At 38.0% G+C, this 14,320-nt stretch overlaps 1 protein-coding gene across 12 annotated transcripts in view; it reads left to right on the forward strand.

Annotated features, from left to right (window-relative positions):
* Positions 1 to 14,320, forward strand: part of FBXW11 (F-box and WD repeat domain containing 11) — a 124,061-nt gene that overhangs the window by 55,369 nt on the left and 54,372 nt on the right. The gene's annotated exons all lie outside the window — the stretch shown is intronic.

Genomic DNA, 14,320 nt, shown 5'->3' on the forward strand with positions numbered 1-14,320 from the left:
AATTTTTTTCTTCTTCAATTTAAAAGAAAAATTTAGGTATATAAGTTACCTGTGACATACATTGTAAATATTTTTTTCTAGTGTTCTGATTTTATCTTTGTCCAAGTAGCTGAGCAGTTGGCCCACTTACCAAATTTATTAAAAATTTCCTCAGTTTAGCAGATGCAAAGTAATACACAGTGGATAAAGAACAAGGTCCTACTGTGTGTGTGTGTGCATATATATATATGATAAATATATATATTTATCACAAGGAACTATATTCAGTTAAACCATAGTGGAAAAGAATATAAAAAAGAAGGCATGCATATGTATGACGGAATCACCGCTGTGTAGCAGAAGCTGACACAGCATTATGAATCTGCTAATCTTCAGGTTTTTAGAAAAGTTCCTCAGTGATTTGAGATGCCACTTTTATCATGTACTAAATTTTTGTATGTACCTGGGTCTATTTCTGGACGTTCTATTCCATTAGGCCATGATGTGGTTTGCCACATGGCCCTCTGGCCAAACCCAGCCGTGTTTTTGTAAAGAATGTTCTATTGGATCGCAGCCACACTCATTTATTTACTTATGGCCTATGGCTACATTTGTGCTACAACGGAAGAGTCAAGCGGTTATGACCAAGTGTGAGGCTTGCAAGGCTTGAGATACTCACTCACCCATTTCTCCATGTCAGCTACTGCTCTGTCCTGTTTTCTTTGTCTTACTTTCATTCTCTTACATTATTTTTCTGCTTTTCTTTAATGCCTCTTACTGCATTTTTCATTTCAATTTATCATTTGGGGGGCATTGTAATTTACTTTCATTTCTGTTATAGTCTTGTTTTTATTCTTTTCTGAGTTAAATCTTATTTCTGCTTTTGGTACATTTTCTTTCTTGAGTTTTTTTTTTTTTTTTCCCTTGAGTTTTGACTTTCTTATTCAAGGCATTTAAGAAATAATATTGAATATTTGAGCATATTTAGTTCAGTTTGGAGTACTCTTGTCAGTCACATTCTGTAAGTACAGTATGCCATAATGCACTAAGACATTCACAGTATATAATAAATTTAATTTTCGTATGCTTAACTAGAATGATAGTATCTATGTACCATTCCTAGGAAAATCAAGAAAACAATTACTCACAATCACTCATTAGAGCTTAATTATCTTGACGATCCCCAGTTAAGAAAGGTTGATTTGAGGTATTAGTTTTCTTCTGCTCCTTCCTACCCTTTCTTCTTTTATATGTGGGGTTTTCAATAGCTGAATTTTCTTTTTGTGTGTGTAGATGAAGATTTGCTATGTCACTACATTTTGAGGGGCAGGACTGGCAGTTTGAGGTTAATTTTATAAGATTCCTAATTTAAGAACATCTTTTGCCAGTGTAATAAAAGGTAGTTTTTTTTTACTGGATGGCTTGTTTTGGTGGGGGGAGCGGGAGGTTGAGGAGCAGGGACTTTGCATCCTTTGAATGTTTCAGAACATTCTTTAATCCTCCAGCATCTTAGAATCTCTCCCCTGCCATTTCTCTTTCTGTTAATCGTATAGTTTGCAAAAGATGCTTAGCTTTTCCTTTTCTTTTTTTAATTAATAAACTTTTTATTCTATTTTAGTTTGGCCACACTGTGCAACTGACAAGATCTTGGGACCAAACCCATGCCCCTAGCATTTAAAGCTCAGACTCTTAACCGCTGAACTGCTAGGAAATTCCCGAATAATAATTTTTAGAGCAGTTTTAGCCTAAAACTGAGTGGAAAGTATAGAGGGTTCCCAATTCCCATGTATCGTTTGTTCTTACACAGACACAGTCTCCCTGACTATTGACATCCTGCCTTAGAGTATTCTTGCCTGGAGAATCCCATGGACAGGGGAGCCTGGCAGGCTACAGTCTGTGGGGTCGCAAGAGTTGGACACGACTTAGTGACTAAACCACCATCACTATGGACCTACATCACCATCGAGAGTCCATAGTTTACATTAGGGTTCACTCTTGTTCATTTTCCAGGTTTTGACAAATGTTCAGTGACATGAGTCTACCATTATAGTGGCACCCAGAATAGTTTCACTGCCCTAGAAATCCTGTGTGCTCTGCCTGTTCATCCCTTCTCCTCCTAACCGCTGGCAACCTCTGTGATTTTTGCTGTCTCCATAGTTTTATCTTTTCCAGAATGTCATATAACTGGAATCATTTAGTATAATATATAGCCATTTCACATTGGCTTTTTTCACATAAGGATATGCATTTGAATTTTCTTCATGTCGTTTTATAACTTGATGGCTTATTTCTATTTAGTGCCAAATAATATTTCATTGTCTCTGTATCACAGTTTATCTGTTCAACTACTGAAGGACATCCTGGTTACTTCCAAGTTTTGGCAGTTACCAGTAAAGCTGCTGTAAACATCAGTGAGTAACTTTTTGTGTGGACATAAGTTTTCAGTTAATATTTGGGTAAATACTGAAGGACGTGATTGCTGGATCAGATAAGAGTATGTTTAGTTTCCTAAGGAACGCTGAACTTTGAAGTGGCTGTACCATTTTGCTTTCCCATCAGTAGTAAATGAGAATTCCTGTTGTTCCACATCCTTATCAGCATTTGATGTTGTCCTTCTTTTGGATTTTGGCCATTCTGATAGGTGTGTAGTAGTACCTCATTGTTTTATATCAAATATGACATATGCTGTTGAACATCTTTTCATATGCTTACTGCCATTTGTATATATTCATTGGTGAGGTGTCTGTTAATGTCTTGCCCATTCTAAAAATTAAGTTGTTTTTTAAAATTCGTTTTTAATTAGAGAATAAACTGCTTTGCAGTGTTGTGTTGGTTTCTGTTGTACAGTCTGAATCAGCTAAAAGTACACATGTATCCCCTTCCTGTTGAGCCTCCGCCCTCACCCCATTCCAGCTGTCTAGAGTGTCACAGAGCGTTGGGCTGAGCCTGCTGTGTCACGCAGCAGCTTCCCACCAGCCGTCTGTTGGACATATGGTCGTGCGCATGTGTCAGTGCTGCTCTCAGTCGTCCCCACCCCGTGTCCGCAGGTCTCTCTCCACGTCCTGCCCTTCAAGTATGTCATCGGTGCCCTTTTTCTTGTTGTTGCTCAGTCGCTCAGTCGTGTCTGACTCTTTGTGACCCCATGGACTGCAACACGTCAGGTTTCCCTGTCCCTCACCATCTCCTGGAGTTTGTTCAAACGCATGTCCATTCTTTTAAATTCCATGTAGTATGTGATACTTACTTTTCTCTTTCTGACTTCACTATGTATGACAGATTCTAGGTCTTATTAAGTTTTAAGAGTTTTTTTGGGTTTTTTTGGCTAACAGTCCTTTATCAGATTTGTCTTTTGAAAATATTTTCTCCGAGTCTCTGGCTTCTCTCTTTTTTCATTCTTTTTTGACATTGTCTTTCACAGAGCAGAAGTTTTTGATTTTAATGAAGTGTAGCTTATCAAATACTTCCTTCATGTATTGTGCCTTTGGTGTTGTATCTAAAAAGTCATCACTATATCCAAGGTTACCTAGATTTTCTCCTATGTTAGTGCAGTAACATTTGTTGAAAAGATAATCGTTGCTCCATTGTATTGTCTTTGGTCCTCTTTCAAAGATAAGCTGATTATAATATGTTTGCTTCTGGACTCTTTCTTCTGTTTCTTTGATCTATTTGTGTGTTCTTTCAGCAGTACCACATACTGCCTTGGTTAGTGTGTAGCTCTGTATTAGGTTAGTGCAAAAGCAATCGCAGTTTTGGACTGAGAATTTTAAATCATTTTAACTAGGCTCAAACACATCTTTATTAATCAAAATAGGAGCCATTATAATCAGCACATTTTTGCCAATGAGAAATAGTTTTATTCCTGTAGCATAAAAATCCATGCCTTGGGATTCAGTTAACTCAAAATGCGCATTTTCTGCCTCCTCCTTGTAGAAGCATTTTCCCTGAAAGAAGTTGTCAAGATGCATGAAGTGGTAGTCAGTTGGTGAGAGGTCAGGTGAATATGGTGGATGAGGTAAAACTTCGTAGCCCAATCCATTCAACTTTTGAAGCATTGGTTGTGCAATGAGTGGTTGAGCAAAGGTGGAGAAGGATTGGGCCCATTCTGTTGACCAGTGCCAGCTGCAGGCATTTTTGGTGCATCTCATTGATTTACTGAGCATACTTCTCAGATGTAATGGTTTCACTGGGATTCAGAGAGCTGTAGTGGATCAGACAGGCAGCAGACCACCAAACAGTGACCATGACCTTTCTTTGGTGCAAGTTGGACTTTGGGAAGTGCTTTGGAGCTTCTTTTCGGTCCTTGCAAGTTGTCCATTTTTTGTTACATGTCACAATCTGGTCGAGAAATGGTTCTTTGTTGTGTAAAATAATGATTCACTTCACTTTAATCACTTCAAAATGATTTTTTTTTGGATTTGAGGTCAGCTCATGAGGCATGCACTTAATTGAACCTTTTCACCTTTCTAATTTGCTTCAAATGCCGAATGACTGTAGAATGGTCAGCTTTGAGTTCTTTGTCAGTTTTCTCATGTAGTTGTAGGAGGATCAGCTTTGATGATTGCTGTTAGTTGGCTGTTGTCAGCTTCTGGTGGCTGGCCACTGCACCCTCCGTCTGCACAGCTTCCGTCTCCTTGGCCAGACCTCTGGACTCACCACTGTGCTATGTGTCCCAGTTCCTGGGCCAGATGCATCGTTGATGCTGTGAGTGGTCTCTGCTTCTTTACGATCTAGTTTGAACTTGAATAAAAAAATTGCTCAAATTTGATTTTTCTCTTTAACATCATTTCCCTAGTCTAAAGTAAATATAATATAAACACCAAGTAATAAGTCATTCCATTACTTTGGCCACCTGATGAGAAGAGCTGACTCATTTGAAAGGACCCTAATGTTTGGAAAGATTGAGGGCAGGAAGAGAAGGGGATGCCAGAGGATGAGATGGTTGGATGGCATCACCAACTCAATGGGAGTTGGTGATGGACAGGGAGGCCTGGCGTGCTGTGGTTCGTGGGGTCACGAAGAGTCGGACACGACTGAGCGACTGAACTGAACTGAATAAGTCATTAGCAAAGAAAGCGAGAAATGTACATTAAAATGCTGTATAACATAACCACATTTACTTAAGAATGTATTCCAGTATCAAACAGCAAAGTTCAACAGTGCAAAACTGCAATTACTTTTGCACCAACCTAATAGTAGTTCTTGAAGTTAATAATATCATTTCTTTGACTTTCTTCTGTTCCTTTAATTGTTTTGACTATTCTAGATCTTTTACTTCTTCATGTAAACCTGAGAATTAGTTTGTTGTTATCCATAAAATAACTCAGGTTTTGGGTGGGACTACATAGAACATTTAGATCAAGTTGGAAAGAACTGACATCTTGATAATAATGAGTCTTACAATTTGTGAATATGGAATATCACTCTCTATTTTGTTAATATCTTTCATCAGTTTTATAGTTGTTCCTCATACAGAGTTTGTACAGGTTTTGTTAGCTTTATGCCTAAATATCTCATTTTGGGTCATCCTAATGTAAATGGTGGGCTCCCCTGGTGGCTCAGTGGTAAAGAATCCGCCTGCCAGTGCAGGAGACACAAGTTTGATCCCTACGTTGGGAAGATCCCTTGGAGAAAGAAATGGCAACCCACTCCAGTATTCTTGCCTTGGAAATCTCACGGACAGAGGAGCCTCGCAGGCTGCAATCCATAGAGTCTTAAAGAGTTGGATGTGACTTAGTGACCAAAGGATAGCAGTGTGAATGGTAATAATGTATCTTAATTTTAAATTTCACTTGTCCATTGCTGATATATGTAAATGTGGTTGACTTTATATCAGTCTTGCAGTAATTGCTTTTTAGTTTCAGGAATTTGTTGGTCAATTTTTCTTTTCCCTACATAAGTGATCATGTAACCTGTGAACAAAGATAGTTGTATTTCTGATATGTATACTTTAAAATTTCCTTTTGTTTCAAATATGACGCATTAACTAAGTCTCCCACCATAATGTTGAAAAGGGATATCTTTGCATTGTTCCTTAGCATGAAAGCATCAGATTTTTTATCATTAGGTATGATATTAGCTATAGGTTTTTTGAAGATGTTCTTTATCAAGTTGAGTAGCTTCTTGCATTTGCCTTTCCATTTCCTTAAAGAGTGACCCTGGAAGACTGTTTCTTTGCCTCTTGAATCCTCTTTTAATTCATTTGTATTCAGAACTTTTTCTCAGTATTTTCACACTTAATGTGATTTTTTTTTTGTCAGTCTTCAGCCTGCTGCTTGTTTATCTGTTTTTATTTTGCAGGTATCTTGTATTACTTTTGCTCTTCATGAAGGCTTATGGGAGGAACATACGGGTGTCCTGGGATCTAAGTATTTTTCTCCCTATGTTCTATTCCTATGCTGAGTGCTTGAGTTTTGTGTAGCTTTATTCTTTTTTTTTATCCTGTGATTTTGCCAACATCACATATTAATTCTACTTGTTTTATACATTCCTTAGGGTTTTCTTTTTAGACAGTCATGACACATCCAGATCCTTCCTGATATTTATGCTTTTTATTTCTTTTTCTTGCCTTATTGCACTGGCTGTGAGCCACCAGGGAAGCGCCAGTGAAATAAAATGAATTACCCTCTCTATATCTAAAAATAGAAAGATTGGGAAAGATTGCTGCTATTTTTTCCTCAAATGTTTGAACGATTTCTCTATGAAGCCAGTTAGGCCTTGAGTTTGCTTTGTGGGAGTTTTTGTTTTTCTGTAGCACTTAAATTTTTTAAAAAGTAAACTTTTTTGATTTTTAGTTTATATATAATAAAGTTCACCAGTTTTAAGTTAATAGTTTATTTAGGTGTGACAGATGAATGTAGCATAATCACACTAATCATATATATATATATTTTTTTCCTTGTGGTATTGTTGGTAGATTTTTCTTATCGAGGTAATACTGACCTCAGAATATTGTTGGTGATGTTCCCTTTTCATCTACTTTTTGGAAGAGTTTGTAGAATTGATATGCTTCTTCCTTAGATACTAAATAAAATTCACCACTGAAACCAGTTTCTTTAATAGTTGTTGAGGTTATCCATTTCTTCTTGTATGAGTATTCTTGTATCTTTTAAAGAATTTGTCCCTCTTATCTGAGTTGTGGAATATATTACTATAATATAATATAATGTAATATAATGTAATATCCCCTTATTTTCCTTTAATGTTTGTCAAAAGTCAAAGTGTTAGTCACTCAATCATGTCCAACTCTTGTGACCCCATGGACTGTAGCCTGCCAGGCTCCTCTGTCCATGGACTTCTCCAGGCAAGAATACTGGGGTGGGTTGCCATTACCTTTTCCAGGAGATCTTCCCAATCCAGGGGTCAAATCCCACATTATGGGTAGATTCTTTACCACCTAAGCGAATATCAGTTTTCATGATCCCACTTTTATTTCTGAGACTAAAAATTTGTTTTTTTGTATAATTTTTTCCTTAGCAGTTTGGCTAAGTATCAGTTTTATTGACTGTTTCAAAGACATGACTTTGGGTTTCATTAGTTTTTTTCCTTATTGTTTTTCTATTTTTTGTTCTACTAATTTTGGATCTCATCTTATTTCCTTCCTCTGCTTATTTTGGGTTTAATTTGCTAATTTTCTATTTTTTTATGGTGAAAAATATTGCTTTGAAGACCATTTTCTTTCTTTTTAAATTTTCTAATGCACTCAATGCCATCAGTTTCTCTCTAAGCACCTCTTTAGTTATATCCCACAATATTTAATATGTTCAATTTTCATTTTTATTTAATTCATGGTATTTTCTAATTTTCCTTGTGGTTTCTTTTTTGACTCGTGTTTAGTGATGCATTGTTTAATTTTCAAATTTCAGGATTTTTCTATTAGGTTAATTTTGGATTAATTCTTTGTCATGCAGGACATAGTCTCAGCCCTTTTAAATTTATTGAAACCTATTTTATGGCCTAGAATAGCATTTATCTTGGTGAATGTTTGATCTATACTTGGAAAGAATGTGCTCCCTTGTTGGGTAGAGTGTTCTATAAATGTCAGGGTACGTTGTCTGATAGTGTTATTCATGTCCTCCATATCTGTACTCTTTTCTGTCTACTTGTTCTATGCATAACTAATAGAGGAGTGTTAAAATGTTCACATCTAACTTTGGATTTTTTTTCCTCCTTTGAGTATGTTATTATTTTCTCTTACACATGTATTTTAAAGCTGTTAGTCAAGGGCATATGCATATAGGATTACTGTATTGTTTTGATAAATTGATCCCTTTAACATTGTGAAAGTGTCTGACTTTATCCCTGGTTACATTCTTTGTTCTAAAATCTGCTTTGTCCAATGATAGCATAGCTACTCTGGACGTGTCCTTTGATTGGTCATTTGTTATATTTCTTTTTCTGTCCTTTTACATTTAACCAGTGTGCCTTTGTGTTTAAAGTGGATTTCTTGTATGTAGATATCCAATATCACAATCTCTGTCTTTTAATTAGAATATTTTGACCACTTACATTTAACCAGTTACTAAGATTTTAATTTTCTTATCTCTCCTTGCTATTCTTTGGAACTCTACCTTCGAACAGGTATATCTTTCTTTTTCTCCTTTGCCTTTCACTTCTCTTCTTTTCTCAGCTATTTGTAAGGCCTCCTCAGACAACCATTTTGCCTTTTTGCATTTCTTTTTCTTGGGGATGGTGTTGATCCCTGCCTCCTGTACAATATCATGAACCTCTGTCCATCATTCTTCAGGCACTCTGTCTATCAGATCTAATTCCTTGAATCTATTTCTCACTTACACTGTTTAATCATAAGGGATTTAATTTAGGTCATACCTGAATGGTTTAGTGGTTTTCCCTACTTCCTTCAATTTAAGTCTGAATTTGGCAATAAGGAGTTCATGATCTGAGCCACAGTCAGCTCAGCTCCTGGTCTTGTTTTTACTGACTGTATACAGCTTCTCCCGCTTTAGCTGCAAAGAATATAATCAATCTGATTTCGGTATTGACCATCTGGTGATGTCCATGTGTAGAGTCTTCTCTTGTGTTGTTGGAAGAGGGTGTTTGCTATGACCAGTGTGTTCTCTTCGCAAAACTCTATTAGCCTTTGACCTGCTTTGTTTTGTACTCCAAGGCCAAACTTGCCCGTTACTCCAGGTATCTCTTGACTTCCTACTTCTGCATTCCAGTCCCCAGTAATGAAAAGGACATCTTTTTGGGGTGTTAGTTCTAGAAGGTCTTTTAGGTCTCATTTAAGAACCATTCAGCTTCAGACTTGGATCACTGTGATAGTGAATGGTTTGCCTTGGAAACGAGATCACTCTGTCATTTTTGAGATTGCATCCAAGTACAGCATTTTGGACTCTTTTGTTGACTATGATGGCTACTTCATTTCTTCCAAGGGATTCTTGCCCACTGTAGTAGATATAATGGTCATCTGAGTTAAATTCACCCATTCCAGTCCATTTCAGTTCACTGATTCCTAAAATGTCAATGTTCACTCTTGGCATCTCCTGTTTGACCACTTCCAATTTGCCTTGATTCATGGACCTAACATTCCAGGTTCCTATGCAATATTGCTCTTTACAGCAAAGGACTTTACTTCCATCACCAATCACATCCACAACTGGGTGCTGTTTTTGCTTTGGCTCCATCCCTTCATTCTTTCTGGAGTTATTTCCCCACTGATCTCCAGTAGCATACTGGGCACCTACCGACCTGGGGGGTTCATCTTTCAGTGTCCTGTCTTTTTGCCTTTTCATGCTATTCATGGGGTTCTCAAGGCAAGAATACTGAAGTGGTTTGCCATTCGCTTCTCCAGTGGACCACATTTTATCAGAACTCTTCACCATGAGTTGTCCGTCTTGGGTGGCCCTATGTGGCATGACTTATAGTTTCATTGAGTTAGACAGGGCTCTGGTCCATGTGATAAGTTTGGTTAGTTTTCTGTGATTGTGGTTTTCATTTTGTCCACCCTCTGATGGATAAGGATAAGAGGCTTATTGGAAGTTTCCTGATGGGAGAGACTGACCTAGGGGGAAATTGGGTCTTGTTCTGATGGGCGGAGCCGTGCTCAGTAAATCTTGACTCCAATTTTCTGTTGATGGATGGGGCTGTGTTCCCTCCCTGCTGTTTGACCTGAGGCCAAACTATGGTGGAGGTAATGAAGATAATGGCGACCTTCTTCAGGTCCCATGCATGCACTGATGCACTCAGTGCCCCTGACACTGCAGCAGGCTACCATCGACCCACACCTCTCCCGCAGACTCTGGACACTCACGGGCAAGTCTGGGTCAGTCTTTTGTGGAGTCATTGCTCCTTTCTCCTGGGACGTGGTGCACACAAGGTTTTGTTTGTACCCTCCAAGAGTCTGTTTCCCAGTCCTGTATAAGTTCTGGTGGCTCTATGGTGGGGTTAATGGCGACCTCCTCCAAGAGGTCTTATTCCATAGCCAGGTCTGCTGCATCCAGAGCCCCAGTAGCAGGCCTCTGCTGACCTGTACCTCCACAGGAGAGGCTGAAACACAGTTCTGTCTCAGTCTCTGTGGGGTCTCTGGGTCCTGGTGCACACAAGGTTTGTTTGAGCCCTCTGAGTGTCTCTGGTGGGTAAGAGATTTGATTCTAAACATGATTTCCCCTCTCTCACCGTCTCACTGGGGCTTCTCCTTTGCCCTTGGATGTGGGGTATCTTTTTTTGGTGGGATCCCAACATTCTCCAGTTGACCATTCAGCAGCAAGTTGTAGTTTGGGAGTTCTCGCAGGAGAAGATGAGTGCATGTTCTTCTACTCCATCGTCATCTCCTCTGGAAGATGATTATCTTCTCAGTGATTGATCATCTCCTCAGTGATTGATCATCTCCTTGGGAAGACTGATCATCTCCTCAGTGATCAATGCAAAGAAATAGAGAGAAATAATAGAATGGGAAAGATTAGAGCTCTCTTCAAGAAAATTAGAGATACCAAGGGAATATTTCATGCAAAGATGGGCTCAATAAAGGACAGAAATGGTATGGACCTAACAAAAGCAGAAGGTATTAAGAAGAGGTGGCAAGAATACACAGAAGATTTATGCAAAAAAAGATCTTCATGACCCAGATAATCACACCGGTGTGATCACTCAGCTGACATTCTGGAATGCAAATTCCACAGGGCCTTAGGAATCATCACTACGAACAAAGCTAATGGATGGAATTCCAGTTGAGCTAGTTCAAATCCTAAAAGATGATGTTGTAAAAGTGCTACACTCAATATGCCAGCAAATTTGGAAAACTCAGCAGTGGCCACAGGACTGGAAAAGGTCAGTTTTCATTCCAATCCCAGAGAAAGGCAATGCCAAAGAATGCTCAAACTACCACACAATTGCACTCATCTCACACACCGTAAAGTAATGCTCAAAATTCTCCAAGCCAGGCTTCAACAGTACATGAACTGTAAAATTCCAGATGTTCAAGATGGACTTAGAAAAGGCAGAGGAACCAGAGATCAAATTGCCAACATCCATTGGATCACTGATAAAGCAAGAGAGTTCCAGAAAAACATCTGCTTTATTGATTATGCCAAAGCCTTTGACTGTGTGGATCAAAATAAACTGTGGAAAATTCTGAAAGAGATGGGCATACCAGACCTCCTGACCTGCCTCCTGAGAAATCTTTATGCAGGTCAAGAAGCAACAGTTAGAACTGGACATGGAACAACAGACTGGTTCCAAATCGGGAAAGGATAATGTCAAGGCTGTATATTTTCACCCTACTTATTTAACTTCTATGCAGAGTACATCATGTGAAATGCCGGGCTGGATGAAGTACAAGCTGGAATCAAGATTGTCAGGAGAAATTTTGAACTGTGGTGTTGGAGAAGACTCCATCCAACGAGTCAATCCTAAAGGAAATCAGTCCTGAATATTCATTGGAGGGACTGATGCTGAAGCTGAAACTCTAATACTTTGGCCACTTGATGCAAAGAACTTTCCACTCATTGGGAAAGACCCTGATGATGGGAAAGACTGAAGGCTGGAGGAGAAGGGGATGACAGAGAAGATGAGATGGTTGGATGGTATCACTGATGCGATGGACATGATTTTGAGTAAGCTCCAGGAGTTGGTGATGGACAGGGAAGCTTGGTGTGCTGCATTACATAGGGTTGCAAAGAGTTGGACACGACTGAGACTGAATTGAAGATTTTAGTTTTAAATCTACCCCTTTGTTATTTGTTTTCTATTTGTTTGATCTGCTCTTTCCCCCACTTTTACTCTTTTCTGCTCTCTTTTGGATTAATTTAGTTTTGGGGTGATTCCATTTTCATCTTTACCATTGGCTTATTAGTTAAACCTTGCTTGCTTAATTTTTTTTTTTTTCATGATTGTTGTAGCGTTTACAGTTCACATCTTTAACTTATCACAGCCTGTCCTGAAGTGATAAATGCTGCTTCATGTACATGGAAGAAAGACCTTGCAGCTCTATACTTCCCCTTCCCTCCTTCCATCCTTGGTGCTGTTTGTTATATTACATTTTATTTCTATAAGGATATAGAGTCCTTGATATATTGTTGCTATTTTTGCTACCGTGTCATGTTTATGTGTGTAAATACATAATTTCAAAAGCTGTTTATTTTTCTTGTGTTGTAGGTCAGTTATACTTAAGAACAAGCAAACTTAGAGAAAATGTCAGATCTGTAGTTGCCAGAGTCAGGAGGTGTGGACTGGGAGACTTGGATTAAAGTGGCCAGTATTGCTATGTTTAAAGTGGACCAACGAGGACCGACAGCGTAGCACACAGACCTCTGCTTAGTGCTCTGTGGAGAGGAGTTGGGGGAGAATGGATGCTTGTGTATTTATGGCTGAGTCCCTTCGGCGTTCATGTGAAACTGTCACAACACTTAATTGGCTATACCCCAATGGAAATAAAAAGTTTAAGAAAATTAAAATATTCTAAAGTAAAAAAAAGATTAAAGTTGTCAAAAGGTATAAAGACTAATACAAAGTTAAGGACTAATAAGTATTAGGAATATAATTACAACATGATTAACAAAGTTAATATTGCTGTATGTTATATGGTTCATTAACCACTCCTCATTTCCCCTGGCAGAGCAGGAACAACCATTCTGTTGTCTGTTTCTATGAATTTGGCTGCTCTGTATACCTCACATAAACAGAATTGTACAGTATTTCTTTTTATAGCTGACTTATTTCCCTTAGCTTAGTGTCCTCAATGTCCATCCATGCTATAATGTGTAGAAGAATCCCCTTTTTTTGAAGGCTGAGTAATGTCCCTGTGCATGTTTATACTGTGTATCATTTAGCGTTTCATCCTTCAGTGAACGTCTGGGCTGTTTCCACCTTTTGGTTATTGTGAATAATGCTGGTATATGGACATGGTGTATAAATATTTCTTTGAATATTTAATTCTTTTGGATACAGATACAGAATTGGTCTTGCTGGGTCATATGGTGACTCTATTTTTAATTTTTTCATAAACTACCATTCATTTTTCCATAGCAGCTACCCCATTTCACATTCCTATCAGCAGTGTATAAGGGTTCTAGTTTATCCACATCCTTGTCAACACTTGCTATTTTCTGTTGCTTTGGTAGTAGTCATTCTGATAGGTGTGAGGTGATATCTCATAGTGGTTTTGATTTGCATTTCCCTGATGACTAATGGCGTTGAGTATCTTTCCCTAAGCTTTTTAGCCACTAGTATGTATATCTTCTCACAGAAGTGTGTATCAAGTCCTTTGCCCATTTTGAATTAATTTGTTTTTGCTGTTTAGTTTTAGTTCTTTATAGATTCTGAATATTAATCCCTTATCAGATGCATGCTTTGCAGACATTTTTTCCCATTTCTTCGGTTGAATTTTCACTCTGTTGATTGTATTCTTTGATGCACAGCAGTTTTAAATTTTGATACAGTCTGATTTATATATTTTTATTTTTGTTGTCTTAGCTTTTGGTATCATATACAAGGAATCATTGCTAAATCCAATGTAATGAAGCTTTTCCTTTATCTCTTCTTCTAAGAAGTTTATAGTTTTAGCTGTTATATTTGGATCTTTGACCCATTTTGAGCACATGTAATTTTTATATGTGCTATTAAGTAAGGGCCCAGTTTTATTCTTTGATATGTGGCTATCTAGTTTTTCCAGTAGCATTTGTTGAGAAAACTGTTATTTCCCCATAGACTAATCCAGGTACCTTTATAAAAAATCATTTGCTTGTGTATGTGAGGATTTATTTCTGGGCTCTCTACTCCAGTTGGTCTCTATATCTGTCTTTATGCCAGTACCATACTATTTTGATTACTGTAGCTTTGTGATAAGTCTTGAAATCAGGAAATGTGAGATGGTATTGCTGCTGTT

Source organism: Odocoileus virginianus, chromosome 14 (genome assembly GCF_023699985.2).
Source record: "Odocoileus virginianus isolate 20LAN1187 ecotype Illinois chromosome 14, Ovbor_1.2, whole genome shotgun sequence".
NCBI classification, from domain to species: Eukaryota; Metazoa; Chordata; class Mammalia; order Artiodactyla; family Cervidae; genus Odocoileus; species Odocoileus virginianus.